Source organism: Nicotiana sylvestris, chromosome 10, assembly GCF_000393655.2.
Source record: "Nicotiana sylvestris chromosome 10, ASM39365v2, whole genome shotgun sequence".
In the NCBI taxonomy this organism is placed as follows: domain Eukaryota; kingdom Viridiplantae; phylum Streptophyta; class Magnoliopsida; order Solanales; family Solanaceae; genus Nicotiana; species Nicotiana sylvestris.
In genome coordinates, this window is record NC_091066.1 from 46,333,652 (window position 1) to 46,355,660 (window position 22,009).

The 22,009-nt window shown below is 39.3% G+C and overlaps 1 long non-coding RNA gene across 1 annotated transcript; it reads left to right on the plus strand.

Annotated features, from left to right (window-relative positions):
* The first annotated feature begins 10,291 nt into the window (after positions 1–10,291).
* Positions 10,292–19,526, plus strand: LOC104239317 (uncharacterized). Its single transcript, XR_714096.2, has 2 exons — positions 10,292–10,774; positions 19,254–19,526. It is a non-coding gene; the product is annotated as an uncharacterized lncRNA (long non-coding RNA).
* The last annotated feature ends 2,483 nt before the right edge of the window (positions 19,527–22,009 follow it).

Below are 22,009 nucleotides of genomic sequence, written 5' to 3' on the forward strand. Positions count from 1 at the left end.
GCATAAATTAACGAAAAATTATTGTTAGACGACTAAGAAAATAACTATCATGTGTTATTAAAAAAAATTTCCCATTAGAATATTTTAATAGATCATATGTTTGTCAATTTTTTCCATATTTACAAAACATATATTCACTTATCAAAGCTTTATCTATAATTTTAACAAAGTAAGATTGAAATAATATTCAAGTAACAAACAAAACCCAAAAACCCGAAAAACTCGACAAAATCAGACCAATCCAAACCGATATAGTTGGTTTGGTTTTGATAAAAACCAAATCAACCCGGTCCATGTACACCACTGGTGTATAGGAATGAAAAAATCCTTAGATAATACCATCACTAATGACTAGATTTTGAGATTTTTGCATTTTGCTTTGATGGCTTTTGACTTGGTAATTGGAATAGTGGGCTTTGACTTTCACTTGGGTTTCAAGTTGACTCTTGAAATAGGCCAGTCCTTTTGTGTTTAACTATTATTTCCAGAAAATTAGGCGGGGTGGACATTTTTGGGATCATCATTTAAATTTTTTAAGTCCATAAAATAAATTTAAAAATAGCTTTCTGCCGGAATTTTGACAAGTGCTCCTCGTTATTGTCGTATTTTGTTACTTACAAATTCTAGTGATCACCTTATAAATTCTTTTTAGTGATTGCCATATTTTATGTCTAATCCTGATAATTATGAAAAATTCTAGCAATTCTCATGTTTGGTGGCAAATTCGGGTGATTACTATATGAAAAGTTCTGGTAATTGCCAAGAGAACTTCCCAAAATGTTGAACAAATTCTATTTTCCCAAAAAATTTCTTACTGGGGTTAAATGGCGGCATCGAATAATCCTATTTATGCAAATCCTGGAGTACTATTTAGGATTTTTTTTTCATGATTAAATAGGTGCCCTATTTGTCGATATTTATTTACTAAAAGCAATTCCTTAAAAAAATAATGTAAGAGGCTAAGAGCTACGTACTTTGTATACTTTCGATGTATACAATTTAAATTTTGTTTACCTGGTATACAATAGTTATATATATAAATATGATACTAATTAATTGAATCACTTTGTTGTATACCAGTAAGAGATGCAAAATGTAAATTATATAACCCAAAAGTATACAACTCACCTATCTGTTAGGTATTTTATAAATATTTTTTCTAAATAGATATAGAATTTAATATCTTTTTAGATGTGCTTTTTTGCTTTTTTTTTTTTGGCCGCATGCGCAGACTGCGTAAATATCTCTATTATTTATAGGAAATGATTATTTTGCCAGTAAAACCATATATTTAGTGCCTATACGGTAACATTTAGTGCCTATAAGAATATAATTTGAATGGTAGTATCACGAATCTGAATTTAAATATTTATTATTATTTCATGTTTCGGTTAAATATGTGAAATATTCATAAAGGTGTAAAAACCATTGTTATCATGTTTATAGAATAATCGAAATGAACTATTAACCATTCAAATCAAGTGATTATTGTAATCACAATCAAAGAGAAGATATTCAAAGGTTTGACTCTTTCATTTTGAGTGTACAGAATCTATACATAAAAATACTAGAAGTAGTCATTATAATTAAGCTATCTCTTATAATTTTCAACGTTCATGTTTATCGAGAAACAAAATCGTGGTTGTATATTTGAATTGGATAAATTAATGATGCAGACATGAGACATTATTGGGAAGAAATGTCTTCACGTTTATCCACTATTGGGATAATTCCCCACTAAAGCGACTTGAATCTCACATTATTTTTCATTCGTGGAAGCAGTATTTAGCTATTAGTTCACAAACTAAAAGAATTTCTCTTATATTTTAACCTAATTTTATTTATTAAAATAAATCAAACTATAAAAGATTGTACCTTTTATACAAGAAATTTTAGATGATTGTTGAAAACCGGGTAAAGATGTCCAAATATGTGCCATTTTTGGTTGGGTTGTTAAACAAGTGATAAGGGCCATAATTCTTTCTTAAAAGAAGATAAATTTTCATAAAATACTACGGTTTAGAACCTAATTATTATACGTAACTATATGCCTAATTAATGTTCATATGCTATTGTTCAATAGTTGCCAACTTTTATACAATCATGGCGAAATACAGAAAAATAGAATGCTCTCATTGAGAATGTAACGATCCGACCGGGTCGTTTTGAGTTTTTGCACTTTGCTCGCCAGTTCTCGGGCATGACTTGCCCCGTGTGATGTATAATGACTTATGTAAATCGTTGGTTTTGGTTTTCAAGGTAATCAGAATGAATTGGGAAGAACAATTCTCAATTTGTAGCTTGAAAATTAAAAGGTTTGACCAAGTTTTGACTTGCTTGTATATGATCTCGGATTGGAATTTTTATGATTTGGTTAGCTCCGTTAGGTGATTTGGGACTTAGGACCGTGATCGGAATGCATTTTGGAGGTCCGTGGAAGGTTTAGGCTTGAATTGGCGAAATTGAGATTTTGGCGTTTTCCGGTTGATAGGTGAGATTTTTATATAGGGGTCGGAATGGAATTACGAATGTTGCAGTAGCTCCGTTGTACCATTTGTGACGTGTGTGCAAAATTTCAGATCATTCGGACGTGGTTCGGTTGGGTTTTTGATCAAAAGAGTGATTCGAAAGAATTTGGAAACTTAGGCTTGAATCCGATGTTGCTGGAAGTGTTTTGAAGATTTGTATAAGTTCGAATAAGGTTATGGGATATGGTTGTGCTTTTGGTTGAGGTCCCGGGGGCCTCAGGATGGTTTTGGATGGTTATCGGGAAGCCGGACTTGGAGTTTTGCAGCAGAAAATTTGCTGCCTCTGTCGTTTCCGCACTTGCGGATTTGGTGACCGCAGGTGCGATATCGCTGGTGCATAATGGAGACCGCAAAAGCGGTGATGGCCGCAGAAGCGGAGACTTTGACCGCATCTGCGAGGCCGCAGGTGCGATACCTGGCCTGCAAAAGAAAATTCAATAAGAAAGGGAAGGCGCGAAACTCAAAAGGCATGTGCCAAAACTCACCTCAGAATGAATCCGCTGAGCTTCCTCGAAGGACGAGCGCGCATCTGCCAGTCTAGCTCCCTCAGCCCCGGAAGAGTCGACCCTGGTCGGGCCACAGTCGATCGGTGTATTCGATCCCGGGTTTCGAGTATCCCTCGAAGCACCTTCGATGGGAGACTGAATTGGCTGCAGATAACCCTCTTGCCTCAAAGTACCTTCGACGGAAAAAGAAGATGGCAGCGGAGGAGAAACTGCCTTTCCAAAACCAGAAATCACGCCTCAGTCAATACATCCTCTCCGAGCCCCCGGTCTGGGTTCGCTTTGCTTTGAACACTGTCGCCCTACAAAGGCATTTCTTGCTTATTGTTATCATTCTTTAGCCCGGAAGCTGGCAAACCTTCTCCCTCTCCAACAGGGCTTGACCTCGCCTCAAAAGACTCCGCGATGCCTACAATAACAGGGTTAGTATGCAGAAAGAGAAAGTTCCCTTCCAAATGAAAAAAGGGAAGGGAACAAATTGGACAGCATGTACCATGATGTTTTGCTTCCCATCTGCCTCTAGAAAAAGCTCGCCACTTGCGCTCATCATAAGTCGAGTGGGTCGCCAACTCCCGAGCCCAACCCGACAAATCAGGGACCTCGCGCGGCATCCATGAAATTACTGCAGAAGAGGAAAAGAAGGTGCATTTACGGAACACACATTCGCCATAATTAAAAAACTACGAAGGCACGAGTGTACCACTTATGTGTATAATTCCATTCCTAAGGGAATGACATAAACTCCACGGGGATAATATCAACAGTCTGTACTCGGATGAATCGGCTCATCCACTGCCGATCTCCGTCTTCTTCATCATCAACAATGAAAGTCATAGTCAACTGGCATTGTAAGGTTAGTAGACCTCGATGGTGAAAACGCCGGTACAACCTGATAAGATGACTGAGCGTGAATTCAAGCCCTGCCTTCTCCGCAAAAAACCTCATCATCAACATTATCCACCAAAACGACGGGTGAATCTGTGCCAAGGTAACCTGATACTTCCGACAGAATTCAAGCACAACCCTATCAAGGGGGCCCGACATGAAAGGATACGTGAACACATTCAAAAACCCCTCAACACGGCCCGTGATGCTCTCTTCCGGGGAAGGTATCTACAGTACTACCTTTTCCCCCCATCCACAGTCTTTCCTCACCAACTCAAGGTGTCCCTCAAAAAAGTAAACTTTAAGGTATGCTCCCGTTGATCCTGGGCATCGGGAGACCTTTCTGACAAGAAGTCCCCTTTCAAAGCAAAATGCCTCGAGTCAGGCCTCCCTGGCATCAGTGGCGCTCCACCAACAAGGCAAAAGCCGGAGGCGAAACTCTCTCCTCCTTACCGAACGGATCCTAATGTAGCAGTCATGGTAAAACTAGAGAATTAGAGTAGGAATTCGGGCAAGAGCATTAATACTGAAATGATGAAGGACCTAACGCAGGAAAAGATGATAACTACTCAGAATGGCGGAATCTTCAAAAGGACGAAAATGACCTTATATATGGAAAAAGCGGCGACGATTCACCTGCCTCAAAGGCCGACTAAAAATGCTGGCCAAAATCACTTTGGGAAGATGTGCCGATAAGATCGCCTCGGTCATTTCGTAGCTGTGTCATACACTTGACGACGCCATATGATATTTTGGGGTCGGAGACCCCCACATCGACCAACCTCGAGATGTTACCCGATCTCGAGGATCTCCACAAAAAAGAAGACAGACTCCAAGAAGCCATTAATATCATTGCAAGTCCTGAGACGGTACCCAATCTCGAGGACCTCCACCAAAAGAAGACAAGCTCCAAAAAGCCATTACCGTCATTGTAAGTCCCAAGACAGTACCCTATCTCAAGAAACTCCACCAAAAAAAGACAGGATCTAGAAAGCCATTGCCATCATTGTAAGTCCCGAGATGGTACCCGGTCTCGAGGACCTCCACCAAAAAGAAGACAGGCTCCAAGAATCCATTAATATCATTGTAAGTCCCGAGATGGTACCCGGTCTCGAGGACCTCTACCAAAAAGAAGACAAGCTCCAAGAAGCCATTAACATCATTGCAAGTCCCGAGATGGTACCCGATCTCGAGGACCTCCACAAAAAGAAGATAGGCTCCAGAAAGCCATTGCCATCATTGTGAGTCCCGAGATGGTACCCAATCTCGGTGACCTCTGTGAAGAAGAAATTAAGCTCCAAAAGGATCCGCTCATATATAAGCTTAACCTCGGGGTGACCCCTACTTCAAGAATTTTGGATATTACGAGTACGGATCGTCTACCCGATTCTCCGGACCTCGAACTACCTATGCTCGAGCCAACTCCCGCTCAAAATCTACCGATAAAGCCATAGTGCTATCTTCGTCTTCAATTCAAGCTATCTCTATTCTCAGACACCCAAGCAAACTCCCTCTTGAGGGGTATCGCGGGGTTTAAAGAGCTAAGTTTCGTTCCAAAAGTTCGAAGCCTTTCTCTTATTCAACTTGAAGTCAGGGGTCTTGACGATCCAAGTTTGCTGATCCTACCCGGGCTCGGTCTAAGGGACGGCTAAAGATTCCATAGGGAATCGGGTTAATCAAGAGCCAGAGAAATACTTGCACCCGGGCTCGACATCTGCACCGATCGGTAGAGTTACGCATTTAGATTTTTTACAAACAAAGATACAAGGAAATATTACATAAATCGAAAATAGATTAAAAAGACGTCTTTATATTTATAAGCACATGATTACAAAAGTTCACGGAGGGTCCTTACATCTGATTACAAAAGCCCACGAAGGGTCCTTACATATGATTATAAAAGCCCACAAGGGGTCCTTACATAGAAACAAAGAAGTGAAGAAGTATACATATAGTAAAAGCCAAGAGCCTAATATATTCTCGGGGGTGCATCTTCGACGGTAGTATCTTCGAGCACCATCTCCTCGAGGTTCTCATCTCGGTCTTCCAAAATGGTATCTCCAAGGGAGAAGATGAAGAAGAGGAAAGTGGGAAGATGTAGAAGAGGAAAGTGAAGAAGCGGAAAAAGATGAAGAAAAAGCCATATCCCACCAAAGAGCAAAAGATTTTACTAGGCCAAGAAGATCACGACCTGATTGAAGACTTGGCGAGTGTTAGCCTTACCTGCATGGCTACTTTGAGTCCACTTCATGGGACATTCTGCCATGCAAGTTACCGGCCAGAAGTGCCACTTCACCCCACGGAAAGCAAAAGGGATGAAATGCCAAACCAGGCCGGAGTAAGGAGGTGAGCAGCGGTGTATAGTCCAAATGCCCTCCTGAGCAGCGGTGTAGAATCCAAATATCATCCTGAGGCAGCAGAAATCAACCCCCCTATCTCATCGCCTCGAGCCAATGACGACAGCAGCAGCAACAACAACAACAACAACAACAATGACAAGATACTGTAATCTCGCTCGGCAAGGGAAAGCCAAAGAAAAAGGCCATAGCATGGCTGATGAGAACGCCGCCATGTAACCTTAAGGTCGTGGACCTCAAACATAGTGGATAACGATGGATGAGGACGGAGAGAAGAAAGGGGTGGAAGGATATTGGAAGACACTTAAATGAAAAGTCGGTTCTAGGAGGCTCCCATTTATAGGGGGTGACGGTGTAACCGACAACGCCATCAATGTCTTTGAAAGACGTATCAGCAGATGCAATCAATGCATTTTTGGAAGCTGAATCGGGGCAATATTATCGCTTTGAAGAATGAGAATCAACAGTGCATTGAATGACGCTGAAAAGGCGAGTCAATGGGATGCCTCAGTTATCGTAAAGGTTTACATCACAAACATGACATCATCATGGGAAGCTCAAAGAGTTGGATATCAAAATCGTTTCTCATCATTCCACTCTAAGAAACGCGGGGACTATCTGTATACGGCAAAATCGGAGGGTCCAATTTTCCATTGTTACGACGCCTCATAGGCATGTCTCGAAGGCTCGAGGCCATGGTCGAGTTTCATCCCTCGAGGGCCATCGACGCTCGACCTCAGAGCATTACAGACCGACGGTTACAGAGAGAAAGTGGGGAGTTCCCAAGGCGCATAAATAGGGCTGACAAAGTCTAGTGGACTAGTCCAAAAACGAATCAAGGTATTAACTAGTTGTACCATCTCCATATCTTTGTAATTAATATTTTTTGTACTATGTTAGGATTCCCCTCATATATAAAGGGGATCCTTGTCATTTTGTAAACATCTGTTGCTCATACTAAGAAATACACGAACATTTTCTCTCTTCTCTAACATATTCTCTTGATCTCATTACATCATTTATTGCTTACATTCATTGTGTTCCATTTATTGTTCTTCATTTATTGCTTATTATTGGCCATAAAGAGCCGTCATTGATTTATCATAACTGTTAGTCATCCATCGATTGCCCTTGATAGATTCCAGCCGAGCATCAGACTCAACCCCGAGGCCCCTGAATAGGCAAGCTCGAGGCCCCGATTATTAACCATTCAGTTTTGTTATCACCTTGCTCTCAAGCTCTTATCTTGTTTCTAATTCTTTCACATAGCATCAACTGCCTAAAAACTAGCATAAAAATAGATCACGTATTTTTAGAACCTCATAATCAAATTTAATTATTATTACTATTTTCACGGTAAACACACTCTTCTAAAAATGCTGAAGGTCTTTCCAAGAGTGCTAATGATGCTTCCAGTGAAAAGTTGGTGAAAAATTCTGGTGACAAAATAGTGAAAGAAAGTGGTGACAAGTCTGATGATGAAGAAGTGGAAAAATATGGTGAACATATGCAGAAAAGGTCAGTGGAGAAGGGAAAGTCTGTTCACAAGTCAGTAAAAAGAAAAATGGATGATGATGAGGAACCTAGTTCCATCAAGAAAGCAAAAGTTAGTGAGACTCCGAGTTCTGAGAAAAGGAAGTTGAGAAATCAGAAAATACTGTGGGACCGCACATTTGCCTTTAACATTCTAGAACTTGCTAGGATGAGATAATTAGTGGACATGTGTGATTCTCAACAATGGACCAATCTGTTTACAAACGAGACTCCCAAGGCGTATTAAGATGAGGTATGGAGTTTCTATACTAGCCTCTTCATGGTAGATGGTGATTAAATATGTGTGTTGAGGGTGGACATAGTTATGGACTCTACCTTATTGGGGTCAATTCTGGGTGTTCCTGCCGATGGACTGTCGTCTGCTCAGGGTTCCTGTACATCAAACTTTAGAAATGCCATTGTCAAGGACAAGGCAATACAACATGGGGAACATGTGCATAAGAAGGCACTCCTTCCAGTATATCAGTTGCTCTTTGAGATGGTTAACAAGGTGTTGCTTCCTCGCGCTGAAAGAAGATCTGTTACATCCAAAGCTGACTTATTCCTTATGTAAGCCTTGGATAATTTTACTACCATCAATTTGCCTGCCATAATGATTGAGCATATGCAGAAGGTAGAAAACCTTAAGGATAGGAATCTTGGACTACCCTATGGTTTTCTTCTCACAAAGGACTTTGAGTTCTTCAAGGTACCTCCGGGACAAGCCAAAGTAGTCACTAAAAAGCAATCCTTTTCAAAAATTACTCTTGAGGAGTGTGAGTGCATTGACAAGGTCGGACGAGTTGGAAGCACTTCTACTATATCTCAACTGATAAATGCTCAGAACAGTGCCACAAAGGAGATCAGGAAGTTGAAGGCCAGGAACGTAATTCTTGAGAGTTACATCAGTTAGTAACAAGAGGCACCTAGTTCTAGTAGTTCTCATAGCTCAGAAGTTGCACGCCTAACAAAGGATAATGTTGAACTTAGGAAACAAGTGGAGGACCTGAAGGAAAGACTGCTCAATGAGCAAATATCTGTGAATGCTCGCATGGAACTTGTTCTCCAAACCCTTGCTGCCTCTTACAAGCCCCCTTTCCTCCACTATCCCCTAAAGAATGTCCCCTGAGTGTCCAGTTTCAAGTGTCTATCTTCTTAAGTTATTTTTGGTGATGTTTTGTTGTTTCTGGATATTGTTTTTTTTTGTTTGTTTTAGACTATGGATGAAAATAATGATTCTGTTCCCTCCTGTAAAAGTCCAAATCTGGTTAATGAAAGTGATTTCCTCTTTGCTATCTATGCTACTGTTTTTTTTAATGTTTTCTATCATGTTGTAAGCGCATAAGTGACATGAGTTAGCAATGCTAGACTTCTTTATGCTACTAACTTGTTCTATGCTTTTTATGATGCCAAAAGGGAGATGATTTAATTGAATAATAATCTGAAGGGGGAGAAATACAGATTCAGGGGGAACTCATTTTCAGGTACTGATTAAGGGGAATGCAGAGTTTCAGGGGGATAATTACAGTCTTTCTGGTTCACAGTCTGATTCTTTGTGGCTCTTTCTGGGTTTTTAAATTATGAGTTTGTCTTCATCAAAAATGGGGAAATTAATAGGTTACAAGTACTTTGGTCATAAGTACTTCGCTTTATGTTTTGATGATCCAACAAACTTACTATCCAAGAACCAGATAAGGAACCTGTTACACATTTACAAGACCTTAAGATCACAAAGTTCCAGTTTGGGATTCAGCGGGGGATATGATTCAACTCTTTAAAGTGGAAGGAACAGATGAGGGAACAGGTCCCTACCAGTTCCCGAGGAGACTGTACGAAGTCAACTCTCCAGTTGGAAAGTTGTTGCCTGCACACGCTACAGTGCAGGAACAATGTTGCAGTCAACTTTTCAGGGAAGACTTTTTACCTACCCTTATTACATCATTATAAGTGATGTCACACATGTATATATACAATCAAGGGAGGTAAAATACATTCACTTGAACACTTAATGATTTCAGTCAAGCTCACTCACGTGAACATTCAACAAGAAAGTGTCAAGTGCTTCAAAAACAAAGAACAAAATAACAAAACAAATAATTTTAATGGGTTTGAGGAGTTTTTCTTTATTTAGTTGCATTTTATGCATTTTTAATATCTCAAAATCATAGAAAAAACCATAAAAAATTGTCACATTTTTATTTCATGCTATCTTAGGTTTAATTTGCATTTAGGGATTTAATAAAAAATGAGTTAATTGCATAATCAAACAAAAATCACAAAAAAAAAATACAAGTCATTTTTACATTTTTAGCTTTTTGGTTTTAAATTAGTAGTTTTTTAGCTTCATTAGCTCAACTTGGGCCAGTCTAATCCCATCCTCGTTTTAGCCTTCTCGCCTGGCCCAAAAACCCATATCTGCCTCAGCTAGTTCCTGACTGGCCCAACACTCATTTTTTATATTAAAACTAGACCCTCCCAATTTCCTAAACTAGAACAAAAGACCTAAGAAAACCTCCCTCTTTTAAAAGAAAAATGATAAACGGCGCACCCCTCCCATCTTGAAAGAGATCAGATTCTCCCATTTTTGGAAACCCCAACACCGTCTCCCTCCCCGCTAATTCCATTTCTCTAAATTACATCCCAGATCCTCACTCTCAAAAGATACACGCATTCAAAACACTGGCTAACATACGAAATTGAGGCTGCAATTAAAAAATCATTTCTGAGATTTTAGAACAAAGGTTTCAAAAAAACAGAGACAAATGAGAATCAAAAGCAATGTTCTGAAATTACTCTCTTATTGTTGTGTTATATTCCACATTTTTGGGTTTTAAAGAGAAGTCCAATTCAAATCGCCGTTCGATTTTCGCTGCTTTTGCTATCGCTGCGTCGCCGATGTTTCTGTTGTTGGAGTTTCCCCTCAATTTCAGAACTCTGTTCGGTCAAATTCAATTGTTCTTGCTATTAGGTAGGTGGATTCACACCTATTATACTTTGCCTTAAATTAAATAATGAAATGAGTGGTATGATATATAAATTTGTCTAAGTTTGTTAAAGAGAATGAATGTCTATTCTTATTTCATAATCAGATGCATCTGAATTTTATGACCGACGAATAGAGTTGAAGGTTTGTGATTGTGAAAGTGTTTGGATAAAACATAAATTTTGATATTTTGATTTGAATGGATTGTTTGGTATTTTGTTTTGACTGGTTTTTCTGGGTTTTGTGTGAAACTATATTTGAATTATTATGCTCTTTTTCATGTTCAACATTCTTGTGCCCTATGTTGTGATACACAACCCAAGATATAATTTGCCTTAATTGATTCCCGTTTATTAATTTTGTTAGGCTTGTTTTGACCGTAAATCTCGTGTTAAACTTTGTGCATATCATTTGGAATTCATAAATCAAGCTCCCAGTTGATTTCAAGTGTCTGTTATTATAAAAGTCTTCATTTGGCATGTGAATCTTTGTTAAGCTAATCTTAAAGTTTGGATAATTCTTGATTCTATTTTTGACGTATTCTTTCATCATCATTTGTGTCATTTTGTAACATCCTATTTGTTTAAGTTCATGCCAACTATTGGAGACATTAAGTTAAAACTCGATGTTTGTTGAACAAGAATATTTTTTTTTTTGAATTTTCTCAATCTTCACATATTCATCCACATTAACTACCCATAATTTGTGTCCTTGCAATAACCTCAAGTTAGTTCTTTTAGGAGAATTATGAACATCCGCAGTTTGCTTTAGGCACGTTAATAATAATTATCGTGATTATGGGTACGGTTCCCGTAGTATGATCACGATACGTAAATCCCAATTTATATATGCATTTCATGTGACCCGACCATAACCTCAAACAATAATTAAAATAAACATGTTGTAAATCGCCGGTGCATTTCATGTGACGCAATTCGCAATGTATTCAAAAATAATAAGTGCGCGACATCGCGACTTATTTAAATAAACTCCATAAATAATTAAAAGCGGTATAAAGTTAAAAATGCACAATAGGTTTAAAATATATAATTAATCAGATAATTAGGCCAATTATTAATAGTTGAGCAACCGTGCTAAAACCATGAAATTCGGAAATGCCTAACACCTTTTTCTGGGTTAACAAAATTTCTTATCCGGTCTTCTGTGTTCGTGAACCAAAAATAGATTCAATTTTCCTCGATTTGAGATTTAAAATAAACCGGTGACTTGGGACACCATAATTTATTCCAAGTGGCGACTCTGAAATTAGATAAATAATCTCATTTCGATTAATGTCACTTTAATTAGAAAAACTCCCTTATATCCCTCCTCATCATGTAAAAAGGAGGTGTGACAGCTCTGGCGACTCTACTAGGGATAAGAACCCAGAACTTCTGGTTCAGGGTTCAAAATTCGAGCTTAGAATAACTATGATAGTTGGCTTTTTATTTATTATCTTATTTTACGAGTATTGAGCTTGATGTGCTAAATGTTGCTTTTAATCGCTTTGATATTGAGTGAACAATATATAAACTGCTACGAAACCCTTTTCTCTCTGAGTCTTCTAAATGATCTAGGAAGCGTGCGCTTCGTGTAGCTTTTTTCTGTTAGAGTCATATCCCAATTTTAGAACGAAGTTCGGACAAGTTGCAAAGCCAGTAAAGCTTCGGTAATCCCGGTACGCTGCTCCCCCTCGGCTCGAGATGTCCGCTCGAGTAAGCCAGGTCTAGAATAATACACCCAAGTTTTTTAAACCTAGAATACCATAGCCTCATGCCGGATTCCTAGTAGAATGCTTGTTTGCATCATGTGCATTTGACTTTGGGGACTCAACACAGGGGTTGGGTCCGTCTAGGATAGGTGTACCCAAACTAAAAGACTATCCTGATGCATCTTACGTGCTACTTGCGCATCTATTTGTTTCGCCTTGCATGTTGACTGGCTTCTAGAATAGCGAATAAAAAAATAAAAAAAAGCGTGAGAGGTAAGTATTTGAAAAAAATTCGAAACTCAACCAATTTTTTTTTTAAAAAAAGAGAAAGAAAATAACCCAATATTTTCAAAAATTATGTTTCCTCAGTTCTGTCAAAACCGACCGAACTATGCGGGTCTAATTCTTACCGGACGTGAGATAAGTAGGCCAACAATATCGGTTTCGGCACCAATTTTTTAAAAAAAAATCCAAAAAATTTCCTTTAATTCCTCTTTAGAAGTCTTTCAAAAAAAATATTTTCCTTCTTTCTGAAGTCTTTCATACGGAAAAAAAAGAAATAAAAAGAAAAATAAATAAAAAATCAAATTCTGAAATACTTGTTTCCTTTATTTTGAAGTATTTTTTTAAAAATTCCAAAAAAAATAAAATAAAAATCAGAAAAAAATATATTCTTTTCTTTCTTTAAAAGTATTTCTTTCGTAAATGTCATAAATAAATTGAAAAATTGGAAGTCCAAAAATATTTTCATTTTTCTTTAGAAGTATTTTTGTAAATTTTAAAACAAAAAACTCAGAAATCCAAAATATTTTTTTTAAAAGTCTCTCTTTCAAAAATTAAGAGGCAACATCCAAAATTCAAAAATATTTTCTTTCTTCTAGAAGTCTTTCATTCGAAAAAAGAAAACAAATCAAACAAAATCCAAAAAAATATTTTCTACCTTTTTTAGAAGTCTTTTTCCCAAAAAAAAAATCCAAAAAAGTATTTTCTTTCTTCTTTATAAGTCTTCCTTTTCAAAAATTCTCAAAAATAAAAAACAAACAAATCAAAATCCAAAAAAAAAAATTCTTACTTCTTTAGAAGTCTTTCTTTCAAAAATTTCAAAAAAAAAAAAAAAATTCAAAATCAAAAATCCAAAAATATTTTCTTTCCTTTTAATAGCCTTTCTTTCTAATATTCAATAAAAAACTAAATGCACAAAAAAAAAGGTTATGTTCCTTTTTTAAACGCTTTCATTGCTTGAGTTTTATAAAAAAAATAGAATAAAAAGTTAGTTTATTTACTCTATTCTCAGTCTTCCCGAACTACGCAAGATTTGATTCATGCGGTATCATGATACGTAGGCAATCCCCATCGGATTCAATCTTAACCATAAAATTAATTGAGTGAAAAATAAACTGGAAAAAAAAGAGAAGGAAAAACTGAGTGAAAAAAAAGAAAAACGAAAAAAAGAGAGTGGCAAAAAATAAAAGATTGACAAAAAAAGAAATAAAAAGAGAGTGCCAAAAGATAAAAGAGCGACAGAAACGAAATGAAAAAATTCAAGAGTGATTAAAGAGAGGTGGAAATAAAAGAAAAGAGGTACATATTGAAAGGGTTAGTTAAGGCTGGGATGAAACATGCAACCGTTCAAACACATAGTAGAAGCATTTAACTCTTAGGTGCATTGCATCCCAACATGTGATTTCCTATGTGTTAAATGTCTCAAAACTAACAAGGTTGTGGTGTGAGCAAATTAGCCAGGTTCTGTTCAGATGGTTGGTTTTGTTGGTATGCGGTGATGAACGTGCCACCTTGCATGCGGCCACAACATTACACACAAAATCGAGCTCCACCTCCTAGAATGCCCATCCTTACCAAGCTCCATATAATCTCCAATTAAATGTTCCCATTACAATCCTCGCCTAAGAGAACCTTTCAAAAGGAATCAGTTCATCCCTATTGGTGAATCATACTCGGGCTTGTTCCAAAAGCTAGTCAGGCGAGGTCTACTACAGCCAGTGGACCCAAACCGGCCAAACCCCAAGTCCCCATCGCACCGAGCTTATGCTAGATGTGAATACCACTCTGGAGCAGTGGGACACAATATAGAAGACTGTTGGACCCTCAAAAGGGCAGTTGAAGATTTGATTGAAGCTGAAAAAATCGTTCTTCGGGACGAAGAGGCTCCTGATGTGATGAACAATCTGTTGCCTGCTTACAATGAGAAATTCGATACGGCACTGAAGGCCATTGCCGAGACAGAAGAAAAGACAAAAACGGTCGCCAAGCCTAAAAGTTCCTTATTAGATGGGAATCTCGGTAGCCAGTCTTGCTATCCTTTCTGCGTCTGGATTATCTCAGGGTGTGATTTGGATGTTTTACTTTATTATTTTACTTTCCAATGTTAACCCTTCTATCTTTTAAAAATCATCAAAAAAATAATAAAAAAAATCAAATGGAATTAATATTTCACTATCCAGGAATGTCTCTTTTCTTAATCTTGTCACTTTTCTTATTCTCTTTTCAGTTTTATTAAATGCATATTTCAATAACATGACATGCTTGCGGACTTCATGCCTAGATCCTGAAACGCTGTCAGACCTCGAAATTGTCATGGCCCAAACCGATGGGCCGCGATGGGTGCATGAGTCCTACCTGTTAAACACCCCTAAGCATGCGTCTAGGATATGAACCTGTATAACATCTATTGAGTTATGAAAATAATGTACATGAAAGAAATTACCCAACAAGGCATATGCACGTATACATGCAGAATACAGTGGGCGAGCCGGCAAGGCTGCAATAGACAACTATACATCCAATAACTGAAAGCCGACAAGGCCATATACAACCCAACTAGACATATTGTCTATAGACCTCTAATGGAAATATAGCTGTACAAAGACGGGACTGACCCACATTATACCCATACACACACATACATATATATATATATATATACACACACACAAACGTATCATACCAAAAACAAAGCAGCTCCGGATCAAGTGGAGTACCCCAACTCTCGCTGATAAGGGATCCTAAGGAGAGGGACCGTCAGGTTGCCTAACTGCACCTGCGAGCATGAAATGCAGGCCCCGTGAAATAGGGCATCAGCACAAAAAATGTACTGAGTATGTAAGGCATGAAAATTAGTACGTAAAAGACATAGATAAAACATGAAATACAGAAACACATCTTTAAATCTAAATAACTTTGTAAATTTTGAAACGTTTATAATGTCATGCACGTGCGTATAAATGTCGTACCATGCATAGGTATGAGTGTACATAATATCATCAAGCCACTAAGGGCATCCCATCATATCGTCTCGGCCACTTTGGGCAACATCATCAACATATACCAGCTGATCAGGTGGTGGTGCGTATATAATGCCATAGCCTTTTTCCATCTCCCATATACATATATTTACATATATAAGCATATATAACACCATCCGGTCACAGGTCAATGCATGAAAAATACGTAATAATCTCAATATTACTTCCGGATAAACTTTTCCAACTGCGTATTATTCTGAGACCCATGAACAGAAGATAATAATAATTTTCATGGGGAATCAAGAATATAGATACCCCTACTATATTTATGAACAGAGTAACTTATGGAAACTGTGTTTGCTCGTTACTTCAGTATAATTTGGACCATGCCAAAAGAAAGAAGGGAAGACCTTAACATACCTGGAGTAGAAAAAATTCCGTATAATATCCCGTTGGAAACCTTCATGGATTGAACTTAGAACCTATAAATCGGATTAAGCTTATGCGCTTTGTAATTGAGGAATGAAATCTGCTTTGATTTGTTGAAGTTTTGGACGAAATTGCTTCTAAGCTTTTGGTTTTGAAAATGGAACGTTTATGCTTCAACTTCCTTGGCTTTTAATACCAAAGGCAGATCATAGTTTTTGAAGCCTTTACAAGGCATTTTTACTAAAGGTTATGGATAAGATTTAATTTTTTTATCAAGACTTAAATTATGACTCGATTACTACACATTAGCCATCTGGCCAAGTGAATACTTAGTTAATTCAACTTTGTGGCTTTTTGCCACGTGGGGTGGGGGTGGGATATTAATTATTTTTTTATCCACTTATTAGTTTACTGAGTAATGTCCTGTTACCAGGTAATTAATCAATCATCCGCATAATTTAAAAATTACCACAAATTACTTAAAATTCTATTTATTTTTAAAATACTTCATATATACTTTATATATTGTACTACCATGGTCATATGGTACCTTGCATGGTACTACTTCATAATTATCGAGTATTATCGCTCGACCCATATTTTATTCCAAATTATCCACTTTCAGCGAAACTCGTTTTCTTTAATCCGTGTACTTCTTTATCCTTTATAACACTTATTTATCTATAACGACCCGACCGGTTGTTTCATGAGTTACAGCTCCGTTTTCCCAATTTCTGCTTCTTTATGCTTTTTTTATCCGTGTTATGTGGTATCGGGTTAGTCGGTTCGAATCCGGAATGGTTTTGGTAAGGTTTGAGACACTTAGTCTCATTTGAGTAAGCTTAAGTTGGAAAAGGCAACCAGATGTTGACTTATGTGAATTAGGGCTCGGGTGTGAATTTCGATAGTTCGGATAGTTTCAGGAGATGATTTAGGACTTAGGAGTGTGATCGGAATATGTTTTGGAAATTGGCGAAATTGAAATTTTTGCGTTTTCCGGTTGATAGGTGAGATTTTGATATAGGGGTCGGAATGGGATTCCGGGAGTTGCAGTAGGTCCGTTGTGTAATTTGGGGTATGTGTGCAAAATTTTAGGTCATTCAGACGTGGTTTGATAGACTTTTTGATCAAAAGCAGAATTTGGAAGATTTTGGGAACCTTAGGCTTGAATCCGATGAGTTTTGAGGTGTTTTAAAGATTGATATAAGTTTGAATGGTGGTATATGTCTTGTTTGTGCTTTTGGTTGAGGTCCCGGGGGCCTCGAGGTGATTTCGAGTGGTTGACAGAAAGATAGGAATTTAGAAATGGCAGCTGAAGTTTTTGGACTGCTATCATAACCGCATCTGCGGTTGGGAGGCCGCAGGTGCGACCCCTACAGATGCGGAAAATAAGTCGCAGAAGTGGAAGGGGCCAAGGAGAGCTGGAGCCGCAGAAGCGGCTAGGTGAGAGCACCTGCGATACCGCAGGTGTGGGTATCTTATCGCAGATGCAAAGGTTGGGTGTTTAAGTGATTTGCACAGAAGCGCACCTGGGACCGCAGGTGCAAGGTTGTGACCACAAAAGTGGTTTAGCAGGGGCAGAACATATAAATTATGGACTTCGTGATTTTTAGCCTTTCTTCACCATTTTAAGTCAGTTTTGGAGCTTTTTGGCGGATTTTGAAGTGGGAATTCAAAGGAGCTTCGTTGAGGTAAGATTGTTGAACCAAAAGCCCGTTTCCATGGTGTTATTTCACGGATTAAGCTTGTAATTTATGGAAATTAAGGGTTAAAATTTGGAAAACTAGGGCTTGAGATTGGAGATCTTTGAGCAATGGTTTGAGGGGTCATTTGCAATCGAATTTTAGTACTTTTGATATGATGAACTCGTGGGGAGATAAGGAGTCTAATGATGTAAAATTTATTGAAATTCGAGACGTGGGCCCGAGGGTCGGGTTTGGTTAATTTCGGGATTTGCGTGGTATTTTGATTACTTTTGAGCGGGCTTTGTTTCCTTTGCATATTTTGATGGTTATGTACTTATTTTGGCTAAATTTGGAGCATCCGGAGGCCGATTCGAGGGTCAAAGGCATCGCGAGCTAGAGGTTGGACCGGATTCAGGTGAGTAATGATTGTAAATGTTGTTCTGAGGGTATGAAACCCTGAATTACACATCGTTGTGCTATGTTGAGGTGACGCACACGCTAGATGATGAGCGTGGGGTCGTGCACTGTTGGATATTGTGACTTAGTCCGTCCTGAATAACTGTTTTACCGCGTATTTAATCGAAAACTGTTTGCTATCATCATGTTTTGGGCTGAATGCCATATTTGGGTCTCGTGCCAACTGTTTTAGACCCTTAGGGAATTTCTACTGCTATTTCCTCAATCTTTTGATTTTATATTTGTACTCACTAATGCTATATTCTACTATTTTCATAACTTAGTCATGTTTACTCTATTTTAAAACTTTAAATGATATTTTGGGCTGAGCGTCACATTTTACTGTGCTCGAGTGGCTTTTAGAGATTTCTGACTGAGTAGTGTCGAGGGCTTGTATTAGGAGGATTATTGCGGGATCGGGTTGTACGCCACAACAGTGTTGTACTTATTATGATTATGAGGTCGAGTGCCTGAGTTGTACGCTACAAGGTGGCTTAATGTGAGGCTGAGAGCCTATTTGATTATGCCACGAGATGGTCTGACATTGCACTTGGGCCATAAGCGGCCCCTCCCGGAGTCTGTACAACCCCATTGAGCGCAGGTACCCAGTGTGATATTTGATATAGCCCAAGGGACTGATGTTGTTCCATGTTATTGCCGAGGGGCTAATTCTGTTGATATTGTGCCCGAGGGGCTGATTTTATATGTTTATCTATTCTCGCTGCTTTATCATTTACTTGTTTAATTGTTAAAAGAGGCTTTAAAGGGATTTTTAGTGATTTATTGCATTGTATTGATTTCATACTCCCTCTTGTAGCATAATGCTGTGCTTTACGTGCTTTCTTATCGCTCAACCTTCATTTATTCTTATTACTCACTTAGTTGGTGTACTCACATTACTCCCTACACCATGTGTGCAGATTTTGGAGCTTCGGGTCCTTCTAGCGAGGGTTGATAACTTCCAGCAGATTGTTGGGAGTCCACTAGGTAGCTGCTCGGGTTTCGCAGCCCAGTGTTTCTACTTCCTATCTTCATTTTCATTTGTACCGGATTTCTTTATAGTCGACTATGTAGACTCTTCCTACTTTTAGACAGTTATTTAGATGTTCATGACTGGTGACACCCTGATGTCGGGCTGTATTGGTTTTTTCGCATATTATACTATTTCACTTTTATTTTGGGATTATTAGCAAGTTAATGACTTAAATTGTGGTATTATAATTGTTTAAAATGAATTGGGAGTTGTGTCAGCTGGCCTTGTTTCACAATATGTGCCATCACGACTGGGTCCGGATTTAGGATCGTGACAAGTTGGTATCAGAGCCTAGGTTACATAGGTCTCACAAGTCATGAGCGGGTTTAGTAGAGTCTCACGGATCGGTACGGAGACGTTTGTATTTATCCTCGAGAGGCTGTAGAACCATTAGTAAACTTCATATTCTTGAAATTCTTGTTGTGTGAATCTGTTAATCTGAACACTAAACTTATGTTATTCTATTCTCTCATAGATGGTGAGGACACGAGCGACCAGTCAGGATGGATGACCACCAGTACTACTAGTTGTGGCCACTAGAGGCCAAGGACGCGGTCGATGCCGTGGTAGGGATAGGGGTGTAGCCCGCATAGCAGATAGGGCAGCACCTGCAGATCTACTAGCTGCCCCATTTCAGGATCAGGTCCTAGTTGTGGACGCTCCAACAGTACCAGTTTAGGCACCAGCTATGCCCATTGTGATTCCGGGTCTTCACGAGGCTCTTGCTGAGATTCTATTAGTATGCACTGGCTTAGTTCATAGGGTCTCAGTCACTACAGCTGCATCTACTTCTCAGGTTGGGGGAGGCACTCAAACTCCCGCCGCTCGCATACCTGAGCAGGTCGTGCAGGGACTTCAGATACCGGGGGCATATCCAGCCCAGTTGGTAGCAACTATTCAGGACTATGTAGCTCCTGCTATGCTAGAGGACGAGCAGCGCAAGTTGGAGAGGTTTGGTAGACTTCAGCCTCCGACTTTCATAACTTTTCAGTTTTCTGGAGATGCCTTCACTTGGTGGGAGGCTTATGAGAGGCATAGGCCTGTTGACACAGCACCCATTACCTGACAGTAGTTTTCGATTCTCTTTTTGGAGAAGTATGTGCTACAGTCTCGCAAAAGGGAGTTGTGTAGGTAGTTCGAGTGGTTGCGTCAGGGAGAGATGACTGTGACCCAGTATGAGATGAGGTTCTCGGAGTTAGCTCGTCATGCGGTTTGGTTGGTTCCTACAGAGAGAGAGAGAGAGAGGGGATTAGGAGGTTCAATGATGACCTCATGTATCAGCTTCGTATTCTCATGACCAAGGAGAAGGTGTTTGGTGCTACTATTAAGGAGGTTGTAGACATTACTCGAGAGATTAAGTCAGTTCATTGCCAGGAGCGAGATGAGAGGGAGGTCAAGAGGCCTTGGAGTTCTGGTAGTTATGGTGGTGCTCATTCGAGAGGTCAGTTTCATCATGGTAGAGGTCATCTATTCAAGCATGCTCAGCCAGCTCGCCAAGGTTATTGTGGGGCGTCATCGGGTCATGGTTCGCACAATTCTCATCAGGGCCAGTAATCACTCAGTGCCCTTCCAGCCCAGAGTTCTTCCCGTGCTCCATCAGTTCAGGATTCTTCTTTGCCAGGTGCATCTGCTAGTCATTTCGGTAATAGGGATTCCCTTCAGTCCCCGTCTCCAGCACCGGGGAGTTGCTATGAGTGTGGAGAGTTGGTTCATATGTGTAGGCAATCTCCTCGTCGTCTTGGGGGTTCATCTCAACAGAGGGATCAGCCATCGACTTCAGTGCCAGTTACTTAACCACCCACCTAGCCAGCTAGGGGTGGAGGTTAGTCAGCTTGGGGTCACCCTAGAGGGGGAGGTCGATTAGGTGGCGGTCAGGCCTATTTCTATGCACTTCCAGCTAGACCCGATGCTATTGCTTCAAATGCTATTATTACAGGTATTGTCTCAGTCTACCATATAGATGCGTCTGTATTGTTTGATCCCAGTTCCACTTATTCTTATGTGTCATCATACTTTGCTCGTTATTTGGATATGCCTCATGAGTCTCTAGTTTCATTTGTTCGTGTATCTACTCTGGTAGGCGATACTGTTGTTGTAGACCATGTGTACCGGTCATGTGTGGTGACTATTGAGGGTCTAGAGATCTGAGTGGATCTTTTGTTGTTATGTATGGTAGACTTTGATGTTATATTGGGCATGAATTGGCTATCTCCGTGTCGTGCTATTTTGGACTGTCATGTTAAGACATTGATATTGGCTATGCCGGGTGTACCACGGATTGAGTGGCGAAGATCGACTGATTATGTTCCCAGTAGGGTGATTTCTTTCTTGAAGGCCTAGCGTATGGTTGGGAACGATTTTCTTTCATACTTAGCATTTGTGAAGGATGTCGGTGTAGAGACTCCCAGTATTGATTCTGTTCTAGTTGTAAGAGATTTTCCTAATGTGTTTCCTGCAGACCTGTCGGGCATGCCACCGGATAGGGATATTGATTTTGTTATTGACATGGTGCCGGGCACTCAGCCCATTTCTATTCCACCGTATCGTATGGCACCAGCGGAGTTGAAGGAGTTAAAGAAGCAGCTTCAGGAACTCCTTGATAAGGGGTTCATTCGGCCTAGTGTGTCGCCTTGGGGTGCGCCT